Below are 10,037 nucleotides of genomic sequence, written 5' to 3'. Positions count from 1 at the left end.
ACACACACATATATATATATATTCCCTTTTTTCTGTGATGAATGGTCTATTAAGCATGTTGCTTCATCTCTCGATTCCACACCGCACAGCCATTGGCTACAACTCCCAAGTAGCCAGTTATCCATCTGAGATGGTACAGGATGTCCCCACAGCCACTGAGCAACATTGCTGCCCACAGCTGGTTAACAATCAAAATTTTGAAGGTCCAGCTGTCTTATGGTGGTGACAAGTCATGGTGACAGATGAGAAAGTTGCCATCTTAACTGATGATGAAAAGGAACAGAAGAGATAATATCTGTTTGCTGATCTCCTTAATGGTATTTCCAGGGAACTAGAACCATCTTCAAATAAACCACCACCCTTCCCAGAAATAGTTGCTATACTTGAGAAAGAAATAGACTGGATAGAGAAACACTGTGTTAAAATAAACAATGATCTAATTTCCAAGGTCTTTTATATATTTATTTTTTCTTTTACTCTGCATATGGCTCTCTTCACCCACTTTTGCCTGTGTATTATAAACAACTAGGAATGTCACAAAGTCAGAGTGGAATACCAGTAGGTGTGTGATACATCATTGAATTCTGCAATGCCCCTTTTTGGGGTGTAGTTGCAGATCACTTTAAAGAAATGCAAAACTGGCCCTGGCCAGTACGGCTCAGTTGGTTGGAGTGTCTTCCCGTACACCAAAAGTTTGCAGGTTTAATTCCCGGTTAGAGCACATACCTAGGTTGCGGGTTCTTTACTTGTACTCCAATCCATGTTTCTCTCTCTCTCTCTCTTTCTCCCTTCCTCTCTCTCTAAAATCAATAAGCATGTTGTCTGCTGAGGATTTAAAAAAAAAAAAGAAGAGCAACATTGTCATCCTCTTTTCTCTTTTGTGTTGTTTTATTCAACGTAGGCATCAGATTTATTAAACCTACTATTTTGAGATGTGTAACCAACATTCCCTCAACATCTCGACCCACCAATTCAAGTCAATTTTTAACTGTCCTGCCAATGAATTATTCCATGATCTCTTCCATTGCCACATCACCAAGAATGCATGAGAAAAGAAACCTACTTCTTTTTGACAGTTCCAAGCAAGAGCAGTGCACCCACGCTGCAGCCTCAAACCCTGCTCCCTCCCCCACTGGAAATGTAACCAGGGAGACAACCACTACTATTGTCACTACCACCAAATCTTTACTTTCTAACCAAGTCACTAGTGTTTATGATCAACAAGAAGTAGAAGCTATATTCTTGGTGATCTTGGTAATTGTCATGATGGAACTTTATCAGTGCTCTTCTGTCACCATTATGGATACGGTAACACTACAGTATCTGGGAGAACACAGAGACTGCTATGAAAAGCAACACATATGGGGCTCCCTGGACTGAGGGCTGACAATGCTGTCTGTGGGCATAAGGATTGACTACACCCACACAGAAGTGCTCATTGACAGAAAGGGGTGCAACCCCCCTGATTACTGGAAATATGTGATTGTCTTCATAGTCTTTGGAGTTCTCATGACCATGGGGTTGATTGTAGCTGCTCAGTTCCAGTTTCACTACAACCACTTCAAAAATAATGACAATAAAGGAAGAGAGGTGGAAATCCCTCAAGTGGAGAGGAAAAACTCCATAGGGTCCTGAGGAGACAGCAACCATGACAAGCCACTCACAGGCCTTCAACTTTTGGGACTTAATCAGATGGCTTTTCACTGTACAGTATGGCTCAGTGTTGTTTATGGCTTGATTTATGTGTTTTGAATACGGCTTCATGATCACCCTTCTCTACTGGCATTTGGAGGATCTGAATGGTACCACAACCTTCTTTAGGGTATGTCAATACTGAGTCATGCATCTTAGCTGACAACTTATTTTTTTAGTCACAAACTTATTGAATTGATTGGCTACATCAGGGTTCTGTATATTGGCCTGGCTTGCAATACATTTGCTATATTTATATTTCCTACCTGGAAAATGTCTGCACTGTTTCCACAGAAGTTGTTGAAGGAGTGGCACATGTGGCCATCTAGGCAGCCTGCATTTCTTATCTCAGTGCAGCCATTCCCCTGATCTGATGACCTCTGCTCAGGACATCCTGCAAAGTTTGAGCAGAGGTTGTGTGCCATGATCAGAGGCCTGTTAGTCAATTATTTGGGGGCTGCTGCAACCTTCCAAGGAATCGACGTGCCCTACCTGGTGACCCTCCTGCTCTTTGCTCTGATCCAGTGACTGGTAGTGCCAGATGAAGAAGACAAAACATTGATAGCAAAAAGATTCCTGTTCCATCAAGTCTTGTTACATACAACCACTGACTTGGTATAGCAACAGACAGAAAACCTCATGCCATGCACTGAGCCCAGACTTATGCTCAAGAAAACCAAATACCAGGAAGAAAAAGAGAATGTGAACAAGCCAGCCCGGGGGCGGGGGGGGGGGGTCAGCTCCTCTCCTTGAGTAATCTTTGACTCTGCACTCTATCAAATTAAAGAGATGATGCAGCTAAAAAGATATAACCATGCTTCTGAGCTACAACCCTTACAGGGGCCCAGTGAGAATCAGAGAGATTCTTGAGCTGGTGAAGCCTGGCCTGTACCATGAGAGATTCACTCTGAACCACCTAGAAATCAGCCATCCCCTCAAAAAGCAGCATCTCAGCTGCAGAGCAGCTCAGCTCACCCACTGTAGACCAGTGTGCAAAGAAGAGTGAGGACCAGCAGGCTGAGCCTGCGGCCGGGGGACACTGAGAGTTCCCGCTCTCATCTCATACCCTGCATTAAATTGGGCTTTTCTGCCAGGATAGAGGGAGAAGTGTCCTGAATCCAAAACATTTCTCACCTTGAGGAGCATAGCACTACATAGGCTTCTAAGTGCCTGAAAACATGTTTCATTAACATGGAAACAAACACACATAGTAGCTACAGTACACATTGGCCATAACTGTTAAACTACCATAATCCCACTGGAACCACAGAAGGGAAAGGGAGTGCAATGAGGACTTTCTGTTCTTTGATTGGTTAGGTTAAGGACTACAGGACTTCTCTGCCAGGGCGGTAAGAGTTAAAACCAGCAGTTACACTGAGTAAGTGGAGAGAAAGAAAGTGTTTTGAGGTGAATGCTGATGTAATTCCCTCTTCTGATTATTTATTCTAATTTTTTGCCTCTTAATGCAAACTGGGAAGAAACTGAACACACCTATAATTTTGTTTCCCTTAAAGAGAACCATTTAAAAGAAGTAAGATTTTAAAAATACAGTAAGCAAGTAAAAGTAGCATATATGCTTTTGTTTAGTTTCATCAGAAATTTGTCATATCTCATAGCAAATATATTTTTATATGTGTGTGGTATGTAAAGAAAATAGTCAATTCTTTGAGCAAAAGCTGTTATTGACTACTGCAAGCTAAGCTGAGCTTTAAAATGCCTTTAGTTTTAAATGGACTTTAAGACCATAGGAGATAATATTCCAAATAAACCAACCAACTCAGTTTTCTGTGGCCTGATAGACAAAAGTTTACTAAATATATTGATACTTCAAATAGCTTATACCACAATTTACAATTTTATAGTGATTCAGGCTCTACTTAGCTGATGGAATTTTTTTTAAAAATCATTGAACTCCTAAGGGTTTCTTTAATTAAGCAGTACTATTTACAAATAACAGTATAAGATTTAAGTGCCTGGGAGAGGGATATAATTTTTTTAAATCCATAATGGGTCAGTTATTGCTTTATTTTTGGTGAGGGGAAAAGGTGGTGAACAGGAAACTAGGAATGGAAAGGACAGGAATAAAAAGTAACTATGCTTTCTAATGACTAAAGAAAGAAACATCAGTATATCATTTCCCATGAAGACACAGTCAGACACTGGACAGGTCAGATACCAGTATGCAACTGTAAACATTACAGTTACTGTCAGAACAATGGCTGGGTGAATCACGTTTAAAGCTTGAGGCTGAAAATGAAAGCTGAGGTTAATAGGAAGCCTTGTGGGAGAGCTGTGGGAAATGGAACACCGCTCTAGCTGAATGAAGGTCAATTATAGTGTGTATAATAGCTGTGGATGAGCACAAGAGAGAGGAGATAAAAGAACAGAGTTAAAAAATGAGCAACTCACTTTACCCTCTGACCTTGATTAAATAGGATCAATTGTAAAAGGAGGGTTCTTCCATGATATCATACTTTCACCTAAAACTGCATCTGGGAGAAGAAATTCTACACTTGGATATCCAGCTTCACTACCAAAGACAGCTTAAAAATAAAATAAGGGGAAAAGTAGAATTAAGCAAATTTTTTTTTTTTGCACTTGAACTGAAACATATTATACCATAAATTATCATGACTCGCTTTAAGTTATCTTTAAAAAGCAGATGTATTGCCTGGACGGCATGGATCAGTGGTTGAGAGTTGATCTATGAACCAGGAGGTTGTGGTTTGATTCCCAGTCAGGGCACGTGCCCTGGTTGAGGGCTTGATCCCCAGTAGGGGGCGTGCAAGAGGCAGCCAATTAATGACTCTCATCATTGATGTTTCTCTCTCCCTCTCCCTCTTCCTTTCTCTCTCTGAAATCAATAAAAACATTTTTTTTTTTTTAAAAAAAGCAGATGTGTTTATTATATCTATGTAATTATAGAAATAAAGAAATGGGTGACAGGCTGAACCCCACCTATGAATGTACAGTATGTGGATTTGTGAAACTGACTGTAGGAAGTAAAAACATATTGTATCTTGAGTTTACAGTTTGTATTTATTCCTTTGAAAAGCTTGCTGTTTTGGAAATGCACAGTTGACTTGAAATGAAAATAAATACTAATTTTAAATATTTCTTAAATAAACAAAAGAAGCATGTTTCCTAATTTACAAATATTTTTAGATATCTGTTGTTTTTAATTTCTACTTTAATAATGGTTTGTCAGAGAAAATACTCTTACGATTTACAATTTTTATTGACATTGATGTGAACTAGAATATGGTCTTTTTCACTGGTTTAGGTGAACATGGCAAGAGTGTATTCAGCTGCTGTTGACTGTAGTGATTTTCAAATGTATTAAGATGGTTGATAGGGTCAGTCATATCTTCTATATACTTACTAAGTTTATTTTTATTAAATATTGCTGGCAACTTTTCAAATCTCCAAATATAATTTTTGATTATATATTTCTCCCTTCAGTTCTATCAATTTTTTCTGCATGTATTAAGAAGTTCTGTTATTAAGCATATATATATTAATAATTTTGTCTTCTTGATGTATTAACATTTTTATTATGAAATATACTTCTGGTAATTTTTTCCCTTTAACTCTACTTTTTCCTAATATTAATATAACTGCATCAGATTTCTTATGCTTAGTGTGTTTGTGGTATATTTTATTTCTTTTTGTTTTTCTTTTAAACTGTTTTTTTAAATTTTATTTTTGCTTAAAATATTACAGATGTCCCTTTTTCTCCCCAATGACCCATTCCACTCAGTCCCATCCCCCTCCCCAGTCCCTCTCCCCACCATTGTCTTTGTCCTTGGGTTGTGTATATATGCATATAAATTCTTTACTTCTTGATTCTCCATCTTTAAAATGTCTTCTTTATGAACAGCATAATTACATCTTGCTTTTATCTTATTCACTCTGATAATCTCTACCTTTCAAACGGTAGGTGTTTACTCAACGTATTTAATATAATTACTCATATGTTTGGGTTTACATGCAAAACATTCATGTCTAATTTCACTTTGTCTCATTTGGCCATTGTACCACTTTTCCACCTTTTGTAACTCTCACTTGGTAAATTTGGATATTTTTTTTAGTATTCCATGATATTTCCTCCATTGGATTTTTGGTTATGTCTTTGTCATTTTTAAGTAGTTACTTTATAATCAATAAATCCTTACAGATATATGTTTCCAGTTCCCCCTTTCTTCTTTTTTGTTCTTGAGTCATTTATTTTACTTCTGAATATTTTATAAACTCATATTGTTATTTTTTACTTCAGTTAATAGTTTTGGATGAGATTTAAGTATATATAAGCATATAGATATGGATATATGTCTATGGATTTTTTAAAGTTTCTTTATATTTATGCCATATTTACCCTTTTTGATGCTCAACATCTTCCTAGAGCCCCAAATTTCTATCTAGTATTGTTTGCCTTCATTCTAAATGGCTTACTTTATGAATTCTTTCAGCACAGGCCTGCTAAAGACAAACTCTTCTTTTGTTTTCCCTCTGAAAATAACTTTTATCTTCATTTTTGGAAGCTCATTATAGAATTCTAGGTTGACAGCTTTTTCCTGTCAGCACTTTAAGGATGTTTTATTTTAGCACTGTAAAAACTATTTTGTCTCTATTGTTTCTTATGAAAAATGTGCCATTATTCATAGCATTGTTCCCTTTATGTAATGTATTGATTTTTTTCCCTCCTGTGGCTCCTTTCACGATTTTATTTTTATCTTTTGTTTTCAGAAATTTGAGCATGATTTGTCTAGTTGTGGTTTTCTTTTTATTTATTCTGCTTAGGCTTTTGTGAGCTTCCTGATTCTGTGTACTGTTTTCTTTGACTTTGGAAAATTATTATCCATTATCTCTTCAAGTATTTATTTTGCTTCATTGTCTCCCTCTTCTTCTTCACTTCAGTTACTCAAATATTAGAATTTTTTGTGTTGTCCCTCAGATCTCAGGTGCTTTATTCCATTTCTTGCCTCTTTTATATATTTATGTTTCACTTTAGAAATTCTTATTGATCTGTTCACTGTTTCTTTTTTCTGCTGTGTCCTTTCTGTTTATTAGCCTATTGAAAGATTTCTTTGCAGTCATGATATGCAAAAGAACAAAGAAATTAAAGTAAATAATGTTTATGCCCAGGAGCAAGCATATCTCTTCTTTCAAGTCTTTAGTGTAGAAGATTGAGACATTCTACTACGTAGTTGATCTGAGATTACTGTTTATTGTTTCTTTTTACTATTATTATTAAAGTATAGTTGACATACAATTCTGTGTTAGTTTCAGGTGTACAACACAGTGATTCGACATTTATATACCTTGTGAAGTGATCACCATGGTAAGTCTGCTAACCATCTGTCACACAGTTATGATATTATTGACTATATTCCCTATGCTGTACATGATATCTCTGTGACCTATTTATTTTATGACTGTAACTTTGTACTTTTTAATCTCCTTCACCTTTTTTCAAAAATTTAGATTCATTTCACCATAGGCTTCACCTGATTTGCGATTTTAACAAGAACTTTTCTTTCATCGGGACTAGGGATCTAAGTGCTAAGGAGTTTTCTCTCTGTTGTTTTTTCCCCCCGTCTTTTAGCAGAACTCATGGACTTGTGTTTCACTGGTGGGTTTCTCTTATCTTCCTTTCTACAAATTAGAGAATACAATTTTCTTGTACTTAATGTAAGACTTGGAATGCACATGATGTTACCTTTCTCCTTCCTTGCCTTTAAATTTCAGCAGGGCCTGTGCACCAATAATACAGTGCAAGAGGTTAATGTCAGCATTCCCGACATTCCCCAGTGGTAATAGGACTCTTCCTAGTACTCAATAAAAACCCTAGAATGTCTGTGCAGTATATCTGAATTCTCCCGCTCTGAGTGCTGCTGTAGTTTGTGTGACTTAGTCTTGTGATTGAGGAATGAACAACATTTGCTTTCTGCTTTCTAAATTCAGGAATATTGTTATGTCTTACTGTGAACTATTTAAAGCTCTTGATATGCATTGCCAAAAGTCTTTTTGGAAAGATTATACAAAATAATACTGCAGCCACTTTTTTAAAAACAGGTTACATGTCAATATACCTTTGTTATTTCATCCTTCTTACTATATCAATAAAAATTATTTTGGTTTATTTCTACTTCTTCCAGGGAGATTGAACTTTCATTTACATGTTCATGCAGTGATGTATTTTGTCTCTGATACCAATGAACATGTTAAGAAAAACTTTTGTTGCCCGGCTGGGCGTCGCTCAGCGGTTGAGCGTTGACCTAGGATCCAGGCGATCGGGGTTCGATTCCCGGTCAGGGCACGTGCCCGGGTTGCGGGCTCAATCCCCAGTTGGGGGCGTGCAGGAGGCAGCTGATCAATGACTCTCTCATCATCGATGTTTCTCTCTCTCTCTCCCTCTCCCTTCCTCTCTCTGAAATCAATAAAGATATATTTTAAAAAACACACAAAGCTTTTGTTAATTATATTCAGATTTATATTGAATGATAAAGACATCAGCATCAAAACATTCCACTTAATGCTATTACTATTAATAATAATGTGATAGCTACTATTTATTAAATGTTGTGCAAAGTTTTTATATAGAGTACAATAGAGCTATGAGCTGTATATAAATATCCCCATTTTATAGATGAGTAAAATAAAAATTAGAAAGATTTAGTAGTTTACCTAATATCTCATAGAAAAAAGGGTAGTAGGTCACTGGTTTTTTTTAATTAAAAAATTTCAGCATTGACATAATTGCAGGTGTCTCCCTTTTCCCCTCCCTTTGCCCACCTCCACCCATCCCCGCCTCCCCCTCCCTTGGCCTTCACCAAACTATTGTCCATGTCCATGGGGTATGCATATATGTTCTCTAGCTAATTCCTTCACCTTCTTTTTCCAGTCATTCCCTGCCCCCTCCCCTTGGGCACCAGCCAGTCTGTTCCATGTATTCATGCTTCTGATTCCATTTTGTTCATCAGTTTATTTTGTTCATGAGATTCCACATATTAAGCAGGTAACTTATTCATAACTAGATATTTTTCTATGACAAAGTCCTTGGACCACTGCACTAATATTTAGTCTTCCAAAAGTCTATTTGTGAATTAATGAATTATGAATATGTATTGTCTATTTCTGAAATTATTTTATCTCTCATCTCTCTTGTTGAAAAATTCCACTTGTTTGCTATGATGTTCAATGACTTGTGATTGCCTCAGCTGCACTACTTAAACTTTTAAGAAAAATTGCGTATTTATATTGATGTTCCAAGATTTGGAAAACAAATCTTTTACCACATCTATATTATTCTTGATTTTATAACCATCTGTTCATAAAATAACTTATACACTACAAACATCTTCAGGGAATTAGAAATATTTGAAGAAACCACAATTAGTAATAGTCTTATACTATTTATATTATACAATAACTTCTCTTAAATGTCAAATATTGAGGGTTATGATTTTCTTATATTAAGGTTAAAATTTTTGTTAATATCCTAATATCTTTTTTTTTTTCTTATTGCAGAATACTTTTTAAAATTCTGAACACATTCTGATCCACTAAGGTTCAGATACAAAGAATAGTTTTGTGAGCCTTTAGGGCAAAAATAAACTAGGTTACTGAGAATTAATAGGCTATTCAGAACCCTACTTAATATATATTTGATAGAGAACTTATTTCAAGACAATGAAACAAAATCTTTCTTTTCTGGGATAAGAATTTGTTATATAAATATGACCTAAAATAGTGTGTGATGATTTCAGAAATTATAAATCTTTTGGCTATAAAAACCTATATTTAGAACCACTATATTGTGCATGTGATTCACAAACTCCGTTATAAAGTATTTTTTTATACTTTACAATACAAGTACTGAAATAAATTGTACTCATTACACTATATTTTCTAATTCAGACAAATGGGTATATTTCCTGGCTGTATTCTTGTATCAGATTTTATGATCTTTTGGTAAAAAAAAATATATATATATCTGAATTGACTTTTAATGTTCTCTAGCTATTTTTTAGTGAGCATTTTCTAAAACTTTTGCCACTATGAAATCTATCCAATATCACTGTTATTTTGCAAATATTTTTAGAAATTTTTTTTACATGAGCTGTCTTGTGTAATGAATATATTATAACTGTATGTTTTTTTCACCAGATATTGTAAGGCAAATACATATAACATTAGCTTTTCCCTTTCCCTAGATAAATCTGTGTTATTGTTATCCCATGAAATAAATGTAACAAAAGTTGAAATGAGCAAATCCAAGTTTTAGAGTAAGCAGGTTGGCTATATTTATACTAGGAAGAGAATTCTTAGAAGCAGTCAGAAAC

At 35.6% G+C, this 10,037-nt stretch overlaps 1 pseudogene; it reads left to right on the top strand.

Annotated features, from left to right (window-relative positions):
• The first annotated feature begins 232 nt into the window (after positions 1-232).
• Positions 233-2,735, top strand: LOC107539830 (major facilitator superfamily domain-containing protein 6-like; annotated as a pseudogene).
• The last annotated feature ends 7,302 nt before the right edge of the window (positions 2,736-10,037 follow it).

Source organism: Miniopterus natalensis, chromosome X (genome assembly GCF_054644295.1).
Source record: "Miniopterus natalensis isolate mMinNat1 chromosome X, mMinNat1.hap1, whole genome shotgun sequence".
Lineage (NCBI taxonomy): Eukaryota > Metazoa > Chordata > Mammalia > Chiroptera > Miniopteridae > Miniopterus > Miniopterus natalensis.
The sequence above is the reverse complement of the archived record's forward strand: the minus strand, read 5'-3'. Positions and strand labels throughout refer to the sequence as shown.